Here is a 22,768-nt window from a genome sequence, read left to right as displayed (position 1 = left end):
CAGAGATGTAAACTTTGTAGGAATATGATAAAATAAAAATGTTACATAACAGTACTAAAAAAAACTCGAGCAAACTTTCATTATAAGCAAACAGGGCTGAATAAGAAAAATGACGAATGGATTTTTAAATATCCAACACTAATGGGGTTACTATCACTGGAGAAGGATTAGGCTCTGACACTTACTGCAAGCCTGGCAAATGGAAGTGATCGTCCATTACAGTGTTAATCTGGGCTTGCACAACGCACATTACGAGGGTATTTAAACGCATGCGATTCAAATGATCTTGCTTTTAAGTAATCCTCACACCCACCTACACACCTCCAGCACCCATCATACTAAAAATGTCGAATACATGTTAGTAACGAACTTAGGATACATGTTGGTAATGAACTTTCTGAATACATAAGCCGATACTTCTTATTTTTTCCATCACGGGATTTAGGTATTATTTCATGCCTAAAAGGGTGCGAATCAGGTAAGTAATGTTTCAAGGGACATTCTGGTCTGTTAGCACCACATGGGTGAAAAGCTGCATCTTTCTTTTCGATGCTGATTTGCTTTTTTCTCATTTGTTGTATGCAAATGAATAGTACTCCTTTTTTAACCAATTGGTATCCTCTACTGAATTGTAAATTCTAAAAAAGATAAATTGAAATATTCTTTCAGTTTCTTCCTATATGGGATTTAGGAGCAAATTACATATAGTGGAAAAAAGATTACAATGACGACTCGGTTTGCTGACAACTACTATAAGATTAAAGGAGAAATAACCATTTTATTGCATGCAAAGGTAAATATATATGAGCTAACTTTTCTGTGGCGGAATTTCACAGAAACCATTCTCACCATACGGTATTGAAGGCCATAATTATGATGATGGCTATGGTTATACACACACACACAAACACACACACACACACACACACACACACACATATATATATATATATATATATATATATATATATATATATATATATATACATGCCTTTGTGTTTAAAATATACTAATTTTTTCCAGCAATAATAGTCTAAAAATAACGAGTTTGCATCCATTGACCACATAACTGAAATAAATTTGGAGAATATATTAACAGTCAAAAGTACAGGTACAAAATCCAGAGGCATAGAAATGTTTTCTAGCATTACAAAAAAAAAAAAAAACATGTAGTGGGTACGGAGCGGAGCAAATGCTTTCCTTTGTATGTAATAGGGTAAAGTAACACCTTGGACTTTCGTTCCATTGGCTTCACTGGTTATAATCTAATAGTAAACTTGGTGCTATTTTTCTACCTCTCGAAATTAGGTCAGGGTTAGGGTTATGTCCGAGAGAAGTAATGTTTCTTTGTGTAATGGATAACCCCTGTTGAGTACGTATCTATCCAACTAATGCTTTGTTATTTGTTTTATTTTGTGATCCTTTTTATAGATTTTATTTTTTCTTAAATAAATTTTAAATCACCTTGTATTGTCGGCTATGTTACATTACAATTAAGTGCACTGAATCCGCAAGGAAGCTTAAATTCCCCGTTGTGACATGTTGTATCAAAACACTACATTCCTTAAGAGATATGGACTATCCTGCAATAAAAAGATAAATAAATCAAGTAAGAAAGCAAGAAACAAGTAGTTGTTATTATAACTTAGTCTTTTAGTAAATGAAGTGTTCAATGACAGTGAATACTAAGAGATAACTGATTGAATTACATATTTTACTTGCTAAGAATTACTGACATAATCTTTACTACACAAAGCGACAATTTAAATCTAGGTGTCGAAGTTCTGGCTAATCCTTCGTACTAGCCCTTGCATGCATGTTTGTTCTTTTATGCATATTATTTTTGTTCTTTTATCCGTATTATTTTCGAAAGGATAAGATATATATATTATATATATATATATATATATATATATATATATATATATATATATATATATATATATATACGATACGCCCATCATATTGGATGGCATTAATAAATGGATTGAAAAATGATATGCAACTTCATTGCGGTAGTGAGTACTGAATGATGATCCATTTTATTCTCAATTTTCTAATTTGAAATTTCATTGTTCTTACAGACTTTGGTCAAATGGACTATTTATTTCTTCGTTCTTCTAGAGATGCGACTATATATATATATATATATATATATATATATATATATATATATATATATATATATATATATATATATATATATATATATATATATATATATATATATATATATATATATATATATATATATATATATATATATATATATATATATATATATATATATATATATATATATATATGTGTGTGTATATATATTATATACTTATATATATACACACACACACACACACACACATATATATATATATATATATATATATATATATATATATATATATATATATATATATATATATATATATATATGTTCCTTTCATTCTTTTGGTTCTTGAATACCTAGCAATTTTTTTTCAGTTGCGTCTGAGTCTCAAGTGACGGTTTCTTTACTCTTAAGTGGCTCTCTGGAGATTTTTCTTCTATTTTTTCTCAAAAACTTCCGTATCTTTGTTTTTTAATGGAGTGGAGGAGATTCGAAGGTTTGTTTTTTGTCGCAGATATTTTTACTTTCTCAAGTTTTGTCTGTTTTATGCAATATTTCATGGCAATTCTTCAGGTGCAAAATGGGGTCTTTTAACATATGTAATATGCTTATACAAGCAAAAACACATATATATGTGTGTATGTATGTGTATGTGTGTGTATATATACATACATATATATATATATATATATATATATATATATATATATATATATATATATATATATATATATATATATATATATATATAGTATATATATACATATACTGTATATATATATATATATATATATATATATATATATATATATATATATATATATATATATATATATATATATATATATATATATATATGTAGTATATATATATATATATATATATATATATATATATATATATATATATATATATATATATATATATATATATATATATATATATATATATATATGTATATAAATATAGTATATATATAAATGGATAGATAGATAGATAGACATATACATAAATACATACTGTACATACTTAGATATAGATATGCGCTTTTGTCATATAGCAAAGTAGTGAAGCTACAGTCCTATATTGTGTTGTTCTACGAATCAGAAAATTATTTTGGTTGAAAAACAAGTTCTTTTTATATTTCACAATTATAACACCAAAATAAGAGTTTAAAAAACTTTTCCTATTTCCTTGAAACGCTTTAAACTTCTTTATGTAATAGTCAGAACGCTTCTCTTCAAAACAATTAAGCAAAGGAGAAAAATCTGTTGGCATGAGAAGTTTACCAGGTGGTCAAGGTCTCCAAGAAAAAACTCTCTTAATTAAAACGTGAAAATATATCTGAACTTGTTTCATAAGAAAACCCTGAGGAAAATCAAGCTTTTTCGTTGAAAACTTTGCTGAGCTAACTATGTTTCCTTTGGGTAACTTTAATTTCCTCTTAGATAAAAATCATCTTCAATTGTAGGGTCAGTTCTGTGTAGCTTCCACCCCTTCGCGTGCTGCACACGAGTAAACGGAAGAAAAAAAAAACCGTAGTGATATTCTATTCTCGGTTCAATCTTTTGGAGATGAGCGGTAGAAGGGTAGTGAAATTTAACCCTTCAGAGGACAAGAGAGAAAGAGGGGGAGGAGGAGAGTGATGATACATTCGGTTATTTCTTTGTAGCTAAAATTATAGACTGGAAGGGAAAGAGAAAAGCAGTCATTAAAATCACAAGTGTTGAAAGAAGAGTAAAATACTAATAGCAAAAATGTCCTTTTATGTGGAATGGAAAAATCTCATCATAACGTCATTAAAATTACATACTCATTACATTTTGCTCATAAGAAAATTATGACATCCCTTGACGAAAAAGGAAAATGTTCTGTAAAAGTTCCTAACAAGAAATAAGGAGAATAACGGGAAAGGAAGAATTTAAAAGGACATTACGTTGTCGTTAGCAAAGATAAGACAGAAAATAAAAGAACGTGGGATTTACAAAATGTGCTTCATCATCATTATCATCAAAATCATCACCTCCAACGCCTCGTGACATAAAGGGCCTCTGTGAAATTCCGCCACTCACGTCTTTATTATGTTTCATCTTCCACAAATCTCCACTTACCCGAAGTATCCCTTCTTATAACTCCCACAAAATTAGGTCTAACTCCTCCAACTGTTCTGGTGGCCTCAGAGGCCTAGCCTGATATTGGCACTATTTTTCCTACGGTTGTGCGTAGGATATCTCCAATACATCTCCTTTTCATCATTATCTTATCAAAATATGGAGTTTTCGTAATATCCCTTATGGTATCATGTTAACTCTCTTCAGCCATCACTCCTAATATTCTTCTTAAAACTTTATTCTCAGCTCGATAAAATCTTTTAACTACTGTTTCATTATTATACCATGATTCATGCCCAGATAATAGTACTAGACTTGTGTTTTATCTTACTTTCGTATGTAATTTCAGATTTGATTTCTAAATATTATGCAGCCTACCCATTGTTCGATTTGCAGAGAATCTGCATTGGATATCATTGTCCAGTACTGGGAAGATTAAACCTCGTTAATCCTTTCTGCATTTAATGCCGTTTCATCCCTTCGTGCGTACTTTGTCCTTAATCGTTTTTATACTGTTGTTTTCTTAGATTGATTTTGTGTCCCACCTCTCTGCATATATGATGAGTTTTATTAAGCAAAGTTTTGCGGATGAAAACAGCATCGTCTGCATTTTCTACGCTCGCTCCTTTCTGTGACCTTTCAATATAGTAAGGTTTCATGGTGTGACATTTAAATATAGTAAGGTTTTATGGTGTACAAGATTCCTCCATTAATGTTGCTACAAACAAGTTAACAGTCGAAAGTGCCAAAGGTAATTTTATCACCCAAGCTGATGATTTCAGATAATCATTTGAAAAGGTTGTTACAAACTTTCGATGAAGGTGAGAGGAAATAATTTTTGTGGATAAAAGCGTCAAATGATTTTATATAACCTGTCTTAATAATAATAATAATAATAATAATAATAATAATAATAATAATAATAATAATAATAATAATAATAAGAGAATGGCTGCATAACGTGAGTTAAACTCTACGGGCTTATCCTCCGCGTTTCAATACCTGATCTTGAATAGAGTAATGAGTACGTGAGCATACACTGTAAGTGCATTTTCTCCTTACCAAAATATGAATATTGGCCAATTATTGTCCAACATTAACGTGGAAGAGAAAAGTATCTAAAGGAAGACTGAGGGGACTCAATATAAAACAATAAGAATAATAATAATAATAATAATAATAATAATAATAATAATAATAATAATAATAATAATAATAATAATAATAACAACAATAATAATAATAATGTTATAGGGGAAAATAAGTACAGCTCAATGGACGATGGATAAAAACCTCATCACAAAAAATATACAAACTTTACACTATAGCTAAAAAATTATTCTTCCTCCTATCCCATATTCCTTCACAGACAAAATTCAAGTGAGGAAAATGTAAGGATGTAAAATATCGCTCTGATTTTCCTCCAGGAAATAGTTTCCCTTTATAGGGTTTGTTCTTTGTTTCCTCCCCTTGGATGTTGGACTTGGAGCAGAGGAAAAAGATTATAGACGTTTCGTTTTCAGTCTACTCTTTGGGAGTATGGCTGAAGAAGGGAAGGAAATGAGAGAGAGAGAGAGAGAGAGAGAGAGAGAGAGAGAGAGAGAGAGAGAGAGAGAGAGAGAGAGAGACGGGTTTTTATCGCTGCCTCGTACTATGATTCCTTCTGCATATTAGGTATATGTTACAATAGTTTTTTTCTAAATTGCCGAAGAGAGAGAGAGAGAGAGAGAGAGAGAGAGAGAGAGAGAGAGAGAGAGAGAGAGAGAGAGAGACTTGAGTTTTTGCACTGGCTCTTACTACATTTCTTTCTGCATATTAGGTATATGATACAATAACAAGTAGTTTTTCTCGTATCCACAGGATATACTACCAGTTTCAAATCTCACAAAGAATGCAATGATTAACACATTTCAACAATATGAAATGTGAATATTTCAATCAATGGAAAATTACTCACTTAATTAAGAGAAAAGTGTCAGTGGTTTAGAAATATTAACCAGTTAATGCAGCCGCAACATTAAAATGAAAATGATATTCCGCAATTACCGAAAACAATGGGTCCTCCTCTGGTGAGGGGATATAACAGATTCAGAGGGAAGGCAACTGAACTCAGGGGTCCGAGGGGAGAGCCTCCGCTGGGTAAATTTGGCAGATGTTCCATAATTCAGGGAGAGTCTGGCCTTAAGCATTCTTTGGGAGCCACGGAGCCACATGGAAACTGGAAGGCACACAGAGAGCACATGCCTACGCTTCCCCTTTCTTTCACACACACACACACACACATATATATACATATATATATATATATATATATATATATATATATATATATATATATATATGTGTATATATATTATATATATACACATTATATATATATATATATATATATATATATATATATATATATATATATATATATATATATATATATATATATATATATATATATATATATATATATATATATATATATATAAATGAATGAAGAAGTTTAACACAGGCATTCCCGCCGATTCATTACCATTATAAATACCTCTAAAATTCCCTTGATTATATGACTGTTTTAATGTTGTACACAAACTTATACTTAGATAATATACTATGCAAAACGTATTTAAGAAATTCAGAGAATATCCTGCAGCATAGTTGATGTTTGATTAAAAAATAAATTTCCTTCCTCGAATGGAAAAATTTTGATTTCATATTTGTCCATCGTCCTCACAGATAAAATGAATTCGTGATCGAATAATTTAGTGATAATTATACTAGGAGTTACCCACTGAATACCATAAACTTTATTAATCGTCCTCACTGAAATTATCTCTCTAATGGTATTTAGAGAATGCCTGCTTTTGGAAAGCTTTCTCATTACCTAAACAAATTGAAGGCAGTCACTTCCTGATTTACCGCCATCATGACTACACTTTCTAACCATCGAATAGATGTTTATTCGCAATGGAGGTCTACTGCGTGGCTTAAATACTCCAGCTATAAATTTTTATATATATCACTCATTAAGTTTAACCTCTCCAGTGTCTTTCACCACGTATCACTTCAACTTAAGGGTCCACTCACAGCTTCCAGTCTTTGCCTCTAAATACAGCTGAAAAAATGGAAACTTAGAAGACTATATTACGGCCTCAACCTCTGTTTGTTTACTCTTCTTCTTCTTCTTCAAAGTTTATAATAACCAGCAGTGTACCCTTGCATTCCTCTACCAGTTGTAGCCTCTTCCCTCTCACGGAAGATGGAAAATGCCATTTACTAAAGATATTGTTTGTTCTCTTAAGTATTGTGAAAAGTAAGTAAAATCTTGCTGTAAAAAGATGCATTAAGGATATTGCTCTAAACAGAGAGCAGTAATAAACTGGAGCAAATGCCGAGGTATTTAACGATAACGGGATATTTCAACCTCTTTATTCTGTGAAGAGTAATGATACAGGATTTTACAAGAAATGTGGTTGGTTTTCTTGGTACGCTGTGTTTGAATTTTTCTCTCTCTCTCTCTCTCTCTCTCTCTCTCTCTCTCTCTCTCTCTCTCTCTCTCTCTCTCCAGAATCGGCTGTCCATTATAGTTTTACTATATTAATTTATCTTTTCCTAGAAACGATATTGTCTACATGGGTTTGTCTCTCAGAAATCAAGTAGTAATTTCGCTCGTGTCTGTTGGTGTTCTTGTGAATATAACATCAATTACTGATCCTTCCATATGATGAGCTGCTGGTTGATATAAGTGAATATTTAACGGAGTGTTGTCGTCATAGCCATCTGGCTTATTTTGGAGTGTGGGGTTTTCTGTGTCAAATTTTATGATTACTTTTTCCTTATTTGTTCTATTTGATATTTTTTATCTGGAGATTATCGTACGAAACAATCAATTGTTTTCCCCTTTATTAATTAAGTTTTTCACTTTCTTCCACGCCGTTATTTATCCCCGTTAGCTCCCCTTTTCATATGCAAATCTCTCTCTCTCTCTCTCTCTCTCTCTCTCTCTCTCTCTCTCTCTCTCTCTCTCTCTCTCTTAGAGACTGACATTTCGCTCCTTGAGCTCATCCATCTCCCATTGAAGACGCCGGGAGTGAAGTGTCTAGTATTTTTTCCCAGACGTCGACGCAACACGCAAAGGAATGGGAACTACAAAGAATGCTTCCCCTTTGGGAAGGAATTTCACCGTGGAGTGAAGGGAGCCATAAAACCAGAAAGCGTTGATAGTACTGCTCCTATGACTGTAACGATAAGGGCTATAGTTACATAACAACAACAGCAATAATAACCATAATAATTATAATAATTTACGCATGTCGGCATCGGTCGATAACTGTAATCTGTTGAGAAACAAAAGAAGTCAATTTAGCAGCAATTATATTCAACAGATCTGAGTGTTTTTCCCTTATAGATAGACAGTAGGAAATAAATTCTAATGTAAAGATACTCTATTATCTTGATGCAATAGCTCCGAACGGTTTATAATAAAGCTACGACATACTGCATGAATATGATTTTAGGAACAATTGATGCCAAAAAAATCCTATAAGTCCCAGTTTCTTTTATGACCTCATTGCATACTTTCATAGTCCTCTACTTCAAAGAGTTAAATTGTATATTTCGTCCAAGAGGCGTTTCAAGTACTAGGGTGGAGTGAATATCTATATTATCCTTTCATTAACGAGCAGGAAAGTAGATTATTTGCCCCAACGTTTCGGGAATCCCTTCTAAAACGGCAAAAATAATATAAAGAAATTTTACAGTCTAAAAATTTACTAAATAGCTAACACGTTGATAAAATACCCTAGTTACATTTTTAAGAGTATACCCTTAAGCTAAATGTAAAATGAAAACTATGAGCAAAACACATTGTCAGTCATCGCATTGGGTGCATTTTAAAATCAAAATAATTTCATATCATAAGAAATCATTCAAATTCTCGGTCTGAATCCTGGTCAGCGTAGATACTTTTATCCTATTATATGAAATACAATGTATCATTTTTTGGTATAACAGGTAGAAACACCATCTCTCTGGCTGAATTTCTACTTGACCATCTTAATCTTTGATATGTATGAGCAAAATTAATAATCATGCTATGACACTGGCATTCTTGCTATTTTCAAGCTTTATATTAATATACCGGTGCATATTTAGAAGAGCATAATATTACATATAAAATGTAAAAATGAAGAGACGAACTTAGATGAACTCAATTTACAAAATTTATGCAATGCTCTGCATACAACGAATTTAACTGGATGTCCAACATATTGCAGCGGAAAATGAAATCTTTCACGGCAAGAGAATACAATAAACCCGCCGGAAACCTTTGCAGCAAAGCATAAAATACTTTTCTAATCCGATTTTCTTCGTAAGGCAATTCAGAACAAAATACTTTCGTTTCAGAGACCAGAGACATTGGTGGAAAGATTAAGACTTGAAAAATTTAAACTTTTTTTTCCCCTTTCGGGAAATACCGTCCCCTAATAGATTTTCTTTATTTTCTTTAGATTTTCTTTACTTTATCCCCTCGCATGTGCTACCGGAGACAAAGGGGAAATTATCGGAATTTTCCTTCTTCTGTTTCTCTTGTGACATAGAGAAGAGAATTAGGGAACTGTGGCGTCTGGGTAAATTGGTGACCATTTTAATGCATTCATAATTTCCGTCGAAACCGAAGATTTTAAGAATTTTCCGTAATGCTTGTAATTTCTCTCTCTCTCTCTCTCTCTCTCTCTCTCTCTCTCTCTCTCTCTCTCTCTCTCTCTCTCTCTCTCTCTTTTCTTTCGATGGAGGTGTGCAAGTGTGTGCGTGCGTGTTTCTATAGGTTTGTTCACATGAATGTGTTGCAATAATTTTCTCTTATAGAGTAATTTTATTTTTCCAATAAAATTTTCCTATGAAAAATATACATGAAAATTATTGATTTTAAATTAAATACTATACTCCATAAAACTAAAGCACTTTCAGTTATGATATTAGCTCGGATTGTGAAAACTAAACAAAATACCTCTTTTTTGCGTTACAATATTTGCAACAGTATTTAAATCTATCTGAATTGCAGTAACCCTGTAATCTTTTAATGTAACTCGTAACGACAGTTTTTTTTTTTTTTTTTTTGGTTACCAAGATCTTGGAAAAAATAAAAGATTCCAGACAAAAACCACCCACACAAAACACACACACACTCACACACACACACACACACACACACACACACACACACACACACATATATATATATATATATATATATATATATATATATATATATATATATATATATATATATATATATATATATAAATTACTGACCAACATCAGGGTCAGAACCCAGGTCTTTCAATTGAAAGACAAGACCGCTGCCAACCAAGCCACAGTTTATTTCTATTCCACACGTAATTGTGTTTTGATTATTTCTATATGTACATATATATATATACTATATACACATATATATATACTATATATATATATATATATATATATATATATATATATATATATATATATATATATATATATATATATATATATATATATATATATACCGGGTCTAAGCGATCAGGCAGGGAGCCGAATCAAAGAAGGCATCGTGCTTTACCCCATACAAAAATGGGAATAAAAGCACGTTAAAAGAAGAAGAAGAAGAAGAAGATATATATATATATATATATATATATATATATATATATATATATATATATATATATATATATATATATATATATACACACATAATCAAAAGACAGGAGCAGTAGCTCGGATGACACACGATCAAGAGTTCATGGAAAGGCGTTCAAATTGCATACATTTATTTAAGAGCCGACGTTTCACATCTCTTGATGCATTTTCAAGGCTGAAAAAAACGGTTAAAAAAATACATACTTTTATATATAATATGAAATGTTTATACAAAATCTATTTCTCACCTTATCTATATCATAGGCAGAACAGAGAGCAAAAAAGAATAAAAAGGGGAAGACAAATAACAGCAAAGTAGTGAAGGCTAGACTGGCGTAAAGGACAACATAAATGCAAAAGACACACGGGGTTAAAAAAAAAAAACATTAAGCAATACACAGCTGTGTTGACGATGATTGGTTGCTGAGTGTTGGAATGGTCAGTTTGTTTATTATGGATTCCAAAGTGGTTAGTTCCTCCTCACTTCCCACCTTGCCCACAGCTTTAAAGTTTAAATTTATAAAAAAATGATGTACTAAACAAAATTAAAATAATTGGTTTATTATTTCTCTCTTTCTTGGTCCCCTGGGATTTCCTTTATTATGACAATTATATGAAAGCAAATAACAACAGCATTAAACGAACGTGTATTTCTAGTGTGTATTGTTTTGTGAAGGGTAACCTTGCGTGACCTTGCATGGCAGTATTCAATTCATACCATCACCCTGAAGGAAAAAAGCCTCCCACACAGTTTGAGGTAATCACCTATAAACTTCTGTTTCTGATACAGAGGGCTGCAAGAAAATATCTGTTAAAAATTGTGTTATAACGTTTCAGAGCAAACACTCGAAAAAAAGACAATTCCATGTACCTTCAAAGGGTAGTATTTTTTTTCCAAAGCGTAGATTAATGCGATTGTCAATTTTTTGCTGGAAGCGAAGGGGAGAGGCCGCCACAAATTGCAACGGATTTTTGCAATGCTGCGTTCGGCGGTGGCATGGACAGAAACGCGTCCGAGTCTTAATGAAATAACAAAAAATCATAACTGATATTGCTGTCCATCCCTAACAATGTGTGGAAGATCTTTAAAGATCGCTGGTCCGAAACTGTGGAGGAATTACAATTTCCTTTTCATTGCTGTCTAAGTGGTTTTTCAAAGGTTTATGGGAATCAAACAAGCAGCAGTGAGCTACATTACACAGAAAATATTTCAGGCGAAGATTTGACGTTTTAATTTCACTATCATGTTGAAAAACAAAATTTAAAAATTCAGAATAAAAAAAAAAATTAAAATTCAAAATCAAGTAGTGTAGTATCATTTGTGGGCAATAAAACTCTTTTTAGGTTTTGTCTTCGATCTTCGAATACGTTGTTATCTAAAAGTAATTGTTTGAAAAATCCACAACTGACACGCTCCCTATGAAAATGAATTTTGTCTTTATCTTGTTTTATGCATGAACATTATCAAAGGGTCCTTAGCACATAGTTCATTATTCCTTTCAGGCAAAAGCTCAAATAACGAGCAAATAAATTAGGCTGGTCTTTTGTATTACCTGCTCTGCGATATTTGTCAATTTTTCTTTCCATATCTTTGGAACTTTCCACTTGATTTCTCTCCAATCACTCAAAATAAAAATAATAAACGAGTCAATGCATCTTGTTGGCTTCAGTCTTAACGAGGTTGTTTTAAGTTACATAGGAAACTTTCCTGCTAAGAGCACTGTTAAAAAATGTGAAAATAGTAACCTTCTGTTATGTGACCAACGGGGGGGGCGGTTATAGGAACTCTTTCGTACTGCCCAATGCAGTCAGGACATTGATCCTTTTTAGGCACAAATTTTTCTTGCGTGTGTACGCTGATAGTTTTTTATTTATCCAACTCACACCTCATATGTTTAATAACTCTGGATATAACATACCTTTCACGAACACTTATAACATTCATTTACCAGACCTCCTGTTGATAGCCGATACACTTATGGCCCAAAGGAGCGGCCGTCTTAAAATGAGATGTATTCTTAGTAAGACTTTGACGGTTCTGATAAGAAGAAACTAATTTGGTAATAGTTCAGGGTTCTCATTTTCTCCGAAAATAAATTATACATTTGTCTCCTTTGTCCTCTTTCGATCTTTCGTTTCTTTTCCTTTTTCTACTGTTCTGATATCGTAAAAGCACACTTTCACCTTATCACACGAATGTAGAATCTCCCTTCTATGATTCTGCTGACCGAAAATTCTTCTAACAACTTCTAATTTTTCTCTACTTCTAGAGACAATTTCATCCTTCAACTATCCAATTTCTGTCAAGGAATTTTCAGGCTCTTCAAAACAATTCAACGTTCACTATAATTATATGAGGCTTGGAAGAAAAGCACATCAAGCTGTCCATCGCTTCCATATGTAATTGTCCCTCACAATCTCTGTTCTCTAACTTACTGAACAAATCGATCAACTTGCAACCACTCCTCCAGTATCGTTCATTTTGACCTTACTTCAAATCCTTCGAATTAAGCCTCCAACCGTTCCTATATTTCCTTGAATTTTACCTCCACCTATTCCCCACCAGTTCCCTCTACACCACCAAATATAATACTCAAGAGTCCTCAACTGGCTGCCATAGAAGCCTTTCTACTTCGTATTCCAAAGGTTTACAATATCCCTTACAATTGGCGCTAGGGGACTGACGCGTTTACTGGTCCTAACAACAGCAATAACAATAGCCAGGTCTATGATTCCCAGCTATATGCTTTAAGTTCACTTCACTGAATTCACTAATCCACAATGGCAGCATTAGAATAGAAAATGTTGAAAGAAATATAGTGTGTTTCAGTGCTTATGTGTAAATGCGTGATCGTTAAAACTTCAAGAAATAAATAATAGTTATTAGATTTAAGAATATGACGCGCTGCGTGCAGTACACCAATCTTAAATTGCCGGTATTACTGGTAAGAGACTAATTTACCATTTTATTTATCGTACCCAAATCCTCGAGAACTTTCATTTGATCTATTTATGCTCTGTATACTATTGACCTTTTATTTACGCTATTTTTACCATTTATCTTAAGGCCTCCGAATAAAGCAGAGATTAAACAACTGGACAAAAGGCACTGGCCAAAGATGTGAAAAGAAATTTAGTAAAAAGGTTTTCAGCTGAATATTTGATTTGAATTCTAAAAATATTCCGGGATCTTTTTTATTCCAAATCATTGAATCCTTGATCTCGTAATTTCCGCTTGATTTAACCATGAATAAAATTTTCTGTGCAAAGGCATTCATGGGTTTTCTTCGTATTTTTTCCAGTGTCTCTCGGATTTGAAAATATGCAATGATTGTTATTTCGGGTTCTCTGATTGCTGTTCATTTACATAGAGTACAGACGAAGTGCAAATAATATTTTCCTAACATTAGACACAAACTAATAAATATGGATGTAGAGACATCGAATGTCCCCATGATGGGTTTATTCTTTTAAGACTTTGAACTAAATATTTTGGCTTTATTATCGAAACCACTAATACTGTCCTTACGGAAACTTTAAGGAAACTTTATCATTTTTTAGCTATCCCTTATTGAGGCCATGGTCATTATAAAATCATAATATGCTGTCCGACGCTGTAAAGAAGCGGTTTGATAAATGCTGTTAAATAATATTCTTTTACTCGTTCTAATATTAACCCATACTCCAAAAATAAATAAAAAGGGGTATCACCACAAATCTAAAGCCATTAGGAGAGACTTAATATATTAAAATTCATTCTTTGGAAAAATATAGAATTCTTTACAAAACTTTTTTCAAACTAATTTTCAAAATATTTTGATTATGTTAGTGCAACGACAACGACACCTGTTTCGTATTTTTTAATAGTTCTTGCAAAAAGTTATTTCAAATGAAAATTGGTCATTTTATAATAAAAATCAGTGTTTGGACTTGAAAAATAAATCAAGATAATTCATAGGAGAGTCAGGTTCTCTCCCTGTTAGTAGCATAAAGTTTCAAGTAGTAGTAGCAGTAGTAGTAGTAATACTAATAATAATAATAATAATAATAATAATAATAATAATACCCAAAATAATAATAATAATAATAATAATAATAATAATAATAATTATTACCCAAAATAATTTACAAACAATTCGGTATTGACCTTGATTTTATGATTTGGTATTGTTTTCTACAATATACAATTATTTTATTCAGGAAAAAATTTCTAGCAGTTAGTTTTTGCATCATGTAAACATAAGCTCTGTAAATCAAGACAAACGTCACATTTTTACAGTTTACACTGATAGAACGTCACACATGCATGAAGAGTGCAAATGTATCAGGATACAGAAAACACACTCGAAGAAGAGGGTATATCTTAAAAACAATATCCACATTTTAAGTGAAAGCCTCGAAATGTTACTCTATTGCGAAATGTACTCTATTCCTACAATTTGTTCCTTTGACGTATTCAGTACATTTTGATATTAAGTTTCTGATGCATTAAGTCAGTAGTTTGCAGAGGGATATATTTTTAGCCATTCACAGCATGCTCAACCATATTCTTGTCATTCATAAAATTCTAAAAACCTGCTTTTATTTCGAAATTAAAACTTCAACGTCCCACAAACTTTCTACCCTTTCTCTGCTAAATTAAATGTGTATATAATGCTAAACAGAAAAAAAGTAATTTTATGACTGGTTAAAAGGTAAAACGTTTGTCATTCTCAATTGCACTTAAAATGAGGTCAGAGGTCATTCTATATTTTTTATGATTTTAGAGTGGCTTCCAAAAGCTTGATAGAGCTTCGGTCACTAATGAAAATATTGAAGGTAACTAAAACACACATGTTCTTATGGTTCAGCATGTGTTCAGATAATTAATATACATCTTAATCACTTTGACTATATTAATTATGGGGGTTGAAATAAAATAATCTCTAAAGATATACATTACTCATTCTCCGTCAATTGAAGAGACTACAGTAACCCTAACTAATTTCAGAGCTCTCTCTCTCTCTCTCCCACAGTACAGTATTTCATGTACGATCCTCTTGTTAATTACTCTACGCAGCTTCCTTGACATAAACTCTACAATCTAATAATACAAATATTAATTCCAAGGGCTTGGGCCCAAGTGGCCTTCACACCAATTAGCTTGTTTAATCAAGTTTCTTCGGACTTCGTTTTATTCATTTTGTAAGAGTTATATATATATATATATATATATATATATATAACACATTTTTAATGATATTTTCAAGGAGCCCACTGAAAGAGTGGTATTAATTCTTTAATTTTCAGTAGTTTTTATTTTATTTATTCATGAATGTATTTTTCTTCAAATACCAATGACTGGCATCCAGACTCACCAGAAAGAAAGGTAGAAAGGCAGAGCTACAGGATTGTTAGAAACGTATATATTATCAATAATAAGAGAGAGAGAGAGAGAGAGAGAGAGAGAGAGAGAGAGAGAGAGAGAGAGAGAGAACTAAAATGTTAAAATTAGAATCATAATTTGATATCTTTTTTTGATAAAGGATTTGTAACATTGATATCTAAGAGAGAGAGAGAGAGAGAGAGAGAGAGAGAGAGAGAGAGAGAGAGAGAGAGAGAGAGAGAGAGAGAGATAATTAAAATCAAGATCTCCTTCAGAGTTCGTAAAGAGAGAGACAACTAAAATTTCAAACTCGAATCATAATTTGCATATCTTTTTTTTTAATAAAGGGTTTGTATCTCTGGTATCTAAGTTTGAGAGAGAGAGAGAGAGAGAGAGAGAGAGAGAGAGAGAGAGAGAGAGAGAGAGAGAGAGAGAGAGAGAAAGAACTAAAATTTTAAAATTATATTCATAATTTATATCTTTTTTATTGCAGGGTTTGTAGAGAGAGAGAGAGAGAGAGAGAGAGAGAGAGAGAGAGAGAGAGAGAGAGAGAGAGAGAGAGAGAACTATAATTTTAAAATTATACTCATAATTTCTTTTTTTTTAAAGGGTTTGGAGAGAGAGAGAGAGAGAGAGAGAGAGAGAGAGAGAGAGAGAGAGAGAGAGAGAGAGAGAATACGGAACATCTGACACAGACAGACAGTACAAGGAACACCTTGAGACGGACAGAACCTTCAGACAGAACAAGAAACACACTGAGACAGACAGACAGACAGAACAAGGAACACCAGGAGACAGGCAGACAGACCAACGAACACCTTGACACAGACAGACAGACAGATAGAAATAAAAAAGGAACAACTTGAGACAGACATACAGAACAAGGAACACTCGACACAGACAGACAGAACAAGAACAAGGAACACCTTGTGATCGACAGAGACAGACAGAACAAGGAACACCTTGAGACAGAGACAGACAGACCTACAGAGACAAATTCAGTTAGAACAAGAAACACCTTGAGAGAGAGAGAGAGAGAGAGAGAGAGAGAGAGAGAGAGAGAGAGAGAGAGAGAGGCGGCTAGGATCCTAACTGTGGTTCGCAATCAGCCTATCGATTAAACGATCTTGCATCTATCAAGCGCTGAGCTTGCGTCTCCCACAGCGACATTCAGTTGTCTTTTCCCTTCAGTATATGATGTAATGAGCAAAATACTATTTTATGTAGAAAGATTTCTTTACTTTCCTTATACATTTAAAAAAAATACTTGATATTTTGTACTCTAGTGATTGCATATATAATTAAAAGTACATATAAAAGATTGCGGAAACTTAAAACCTGCAAATGGTTTTAATTCTTCATCGTGTTAATGCACTGACCGTTTCAAAATGCTTTGTAGAGTTTCATCAAGAGGTTTTCCTTTTGTCCCATTTTAAAATACGATTTAAGGTATTGCTCTGTAAGAAAAATATACTGGCTTTAATTTGTTTCTGAAAAACGTTTTCTGTAAAGTATCTTCAAAACGTTTTTTGGTCGAAGGTATCAAATAATTTATTTAAAGGAGAGTGGACAAGGGTAACAGATGGACAGATAGGATCCCCAAGAATACTAGATCATACCATCCAAGGAACCCAGCGTTCTGATATCCTATATTGGTTTCTGGAATTACTGTGATATAGTAAAAATATATTTAAAGCATCTTATTATCACCACGGAGACTCATATAAAAAGTTTACGAACTATAAGCCCAACTCCCGCCAAAAAAATACATAAACATAATTAATAGTGTATCAAAAATCACTTTCTTGATTACTATGCAGCCTTTGATAATTCTAACCAAAATTTGCGATGAAATAAAAGAGCTATGTAAAAGTACATAAATAAAAAAAACATTGGCATGCGTATCATATTGGAATAATAAATGCATGTAAAATACAAATTTGTGAATTCTGATTTACTCAAATGGAATTTTACTGTTTCACATACTGCTCAGTTTATAACCTGTGCTTTTATTTCGGTTTGTTCGCTTATCAAAAAAAAAAAAAAGAAAAGAAAAATTAACCCTGTGAGACAACCAAACCTAACTATAGCATTTTGCCTCCAAAAATACTTAGAAATTAGCATCATGAATTTCGGTGCACGTCACGGCAATTTACGGCGCAATCTGGCAACTCCACACTGTTATTACCTAATATTGTTACCTAACAGACATTACTTCTAGTTACGCTACATCTTGAGCGACATCATTTTACAGGCAGCATAGTCAACTGCCTATTATAATGCATACATAATTCATGAAGCTAACCATTCATAATTAACATAAGTAAAAGTAAATGAATTCATAAGTCATCCCTACAGAGAGATCTGTTCTAAAACATCCATTAGAGTAATGTGTTTCCCTCACAGTCTACTGTACATTAGAGGGGGAACGAACTTCAGACGGAAATGCTCTTTGCTCTTTCGTCTTGTTTTCTTCTTCGTCACCGAAAGTTCTGATGACATGTTAGCGCATTTCTCTTGACGAACTTGTAATACTGATTCGCAATACTCATTAAATATGTGTTTATCAGTGGTTGCATATCACGATTATATTACACTTCAGCCATCACAAGAATGATTATTTTATTTTCGTCATACAGAAGAACAGAATATAGAATTTAGGCCAAAGGCCAAGCGCTGGGACCTATGAAGTCATCCAGCGCTGGAAGGAAAATTGACGGTAAGAAGGTTTGAAAGGTGTAACAGGAGGAAAACCTTGCAGTTGCAAGATGAAATAAATGTTAGAAAGAGTAGAAAGTTAGACGGAAGAAAGAATATGAACGGACATATAATAATAGGAATGACAGAGGTTGCAGCTGGGAGCCGAAGGGACGCAGCAAAGACCATTGAGTAACGCCTACAGTGCACCGCATGAGGTGCACTGACGGCACTAATCCCCTAATGGGATTTTCGTCACAGACACCTTTCCCTATAGATTGCTTTTTACACTCTGCTCCGCCCGCCCTCGTCAGCATCACGACCTACAAATTCACGAAGGCAATTAAAGCCGACAAAACAGAAGCTACCGTCGTCAGATGACTCACAGATAAAAATGTCAACAGTTCTAAAAAAAAATACTTTGCCCTGTCACACAAAAAGAAAGGAAGCACGCGAGAAAAGGAGGGAGTGAGGAGAGAAAGACGGAGGGGAGGAAGGGAGGGAAGGAGGAAGGAAGGGAATGGGTAAGTGAGAGGGGTTGGGGAGAGGGTAACTGCACTGTATGTGCATCCTTTGAACGCGTCCTCATTATTCCAATGCAAACTCCGTGAAATTCCCACCAAGGACTTGGCTCCCGTTTCTCCTTTTTTTTTTCCTCTCTCTCTCTCTCTTGCTCCCTGTTGCGTTGTTCCCCCATCACCACTATTGTTGAACTCTGTGCAGTTCTTATCTCGTCTTTGTTGTGTGAAAAAGAAGGGCCATATTTTTCATTTCGCGGTCGTCATCAGCAAGCTCTTATACGTTGGCGTAAAGGAACATAGCCATAGAATATTCATTACGGAGTCTCCGAGTTCGAACCGTGTATGAATATTTTAAACTTATTAAAAAACAATTCAACAACACAAATAGCCATATATATATATATATATATATATATATATATATATATATACATATATATGTTATAGAAGTATGGTATGATGTTGCGAAAGCGACAAAAGTTTTGATGATAAAAGTCCAACGTGCACCAGAGGTTATAAAAGAGATAATGACAGGTTTAAGGAAAATGAGCTAAAACGTGAATGTGTTATATCAATCAATCAATAATCAAACACTAAAACCAGTAAAACTGCTTTATAACAAGCATTAATAAATTGGTTGAAAAATATAAACAAAACTACATTTTTAGTGGCATAATTTACATCATGTAGTATGATTATGTTCCGTTGGAAATTTTGAACAGCCCTAGCTCTAAAAATAGTGATGAATGAAATGGTGAATATTATATTCTCTGAAAAGAATGGAGGAATCTGACAACACAAAAGACCGTTAAACAAGTACAAATTATGGTTTGCAGGCCCTGAAGTTGACCAAATTAAGAGATTACCTCTCCAAAATTGTCTCAAGACCAGAGATGAGTAAAATATATATATATATATATATATATATATATATATATATATATATATATATATATATATATATATATATTTATATATATTATTGTTGGAACAATCGTTTGCCGATTGTTCCCTTAGTGGGTTGTTGCCTCTTTTTTTTTTTGTTTTTCTTGCTGGCGAGTTGACGTGTGGTGGATGGTGTCAGACTTCGCCAGTCAGGTCCAGGACAGCAGCAGGTCACGGCAGCAGAGCGGCGGAGAGCATTCTTTTGGCCGCGATGGTTGTCGTATCGACTCTGTCGTGGGAGTCCAGTCTTGCTGGAACTGTGTTTCTGAGGACGTTATGCTGTCACTTTTTTTGTATGTTCAGCTCTGTTTAGTTGTTTGCAGTTTTAATGATTAGGCTGTTTGATTTTCTGTTGGTTTTTTTGATGTATTTTTATTATGCTGCCTACTTTTTTTGTGTGTTGCTGCAATTCTTGTTTTTTGTTAAATGGATTTATGTAAATTTAATTACGTAAATTTTTACCTTGCTGCCTCTGTTACTTATTTTTGATCATTTTAATATTTTTTTTCTCTCCTGGACCTGACTCACTTGTAAATTTTTGTAAATAAATTAATTTTAAGGTAACTTTTTTATTTGTTCTGCTCCTCTCTCCTTTGTTTGTCACCTCTCGTCAGTCATTTCAGCCCAATTGCTTGTTTTTATATATAAGAACCTGTCGATCTCGAGAGGCGAGATATATATATATATATATATATATATATATATATATATATATATATATATATATATATATATATATATATATATATATATATATTATTGTTGCTTAGTCGTCCTACGCACAAATAAGAGAAGAGATAATCTGGATGATTTCATTAATAAGAAATTTTTAATCTGATTTTAAGACATTAAGGCTGAGTAAAAAAAGAGGAAGCCGCTTAATAAGATAATAAGGAGACGTAAGGACAGGTCTTTGAGAAAAAAAAAAAGAGATAAATGTTGGAAGGACAAGGGATACAATATCATCAATATCCCCCACAGCGCAATTTAATCTGTTAGGGAATGGAGTAAAAGCATAAATATTTGGATGATGGAACATAATGCTAACTGTCAAACGCCTATGAAATACTTACAGCGAGGAGAAAAAAAATGTATCAAACCGCGAAGAAAAAAAAATATATGTAAAAGAAAAGCTCCCTATCTGGTCTCTCCTTGCGGAAGCCACAGTGGTGATCCGAGAGGGAAAAAAAAGTTAAGCTGTATGAAAAAGTGAGTTGAGTAAACTTGATCACGTTTGTGAAGACTAAATCATTCCAGTTTTTATTTGCATTTCGTCCTTTTTCCGACAATACCTTTTCAGTTTTTATTTTCTTTCAAAACGGTTCAGAGTCGATTTATTCAACGGGACTTAATGGCATTACATTTTTTAAGGATTTTCTTTATTTGTTTAGTCATCTTTTTCAAGAATGACAAGAAAATAGGCTTCTGAATATACTTAGTACAAAGTGTAATGTGTGTACGAGTATATATGTATTCTGCATCAGTAATTACACAAAAACTGTTTACGAACCTTAAAATATGCTTGATTACTCTGCAGCATATTTTAGGTAAGGCAGTTCACTGCACACATCGAGGGAAGGTTAAATCAAGATTATTCTGTAGCTGCGTACACGTTGCAGGTCAATGTCCTTTACACGTGACTGATTTCATCGGACGTGCGGTTAATTTGAAAGAAAAATGAAACACCCATTTTACACTAAAATCTGATTTCCCATTTGCGCTTTTACACTTCCATGACAACAACCAGTCAATGGAGCTGACTTACTTTCCATGATTAGGGAGTGTTATGGGAGAGATGAAAAACGAATGGTTTCGAAAAAAATTTTATTGAATATCTACCTTGGCAGGTTCGACTGAATAATGTTGGTTACCATCGTATGTTTTTCTTACATATTTGACTGGCGAAGTTGTGTCACATTCATAGCTACTTTTTTTCATTTTATAGCAGCTTACCATAAGCAAATTCTATCGTATTACAGTCTAGCGTTTTAATCAATTCGTCCTCCGTCATGTGACCCCTAAGATAACATTTGTACTGTTCTACCTGACCATATCCCCTCATAAACTCATTGCAGATTCATAATCTTTTACATTACAGTGTTCCATTTATTTCTGGGTTTACTCAGGCTCTAATGGCAATTACCATATAAATATTTGTGGAAATCAGATTTGAATATTTAACATAGGGTCCAGATACGACCAATTCCTCATCAACAAAAATTTAATTGTTTTTTCCCATAACATATTATGACGGCCACCATCGAATTATGTAATCTATCTAAACCGCGCGAAACGCATTTATTTTCAAACTAAAGCAGTTATCTCTCTAGAAAACAAAGCCTCACCT

Source organism: Macrobrachium rosenbergii, chromosome 27 (genome assembly GCF_040412425.1).
Source record: "Macrobrachium rosenbergii isolate ZJJX-2024 chromosome 27, ASM4041242v1, whole genome shotgun sequence".
Taxonomy (NCBI): Eukaryota; Metazoa; Arthropoda; class Malacostraca; order Decapoda; family Palaemonidae; genus Macrobrachium; species Macrobrachium rosenbergii.
This window is presented reverse-complemented; position numbering follows the sequence as displayed.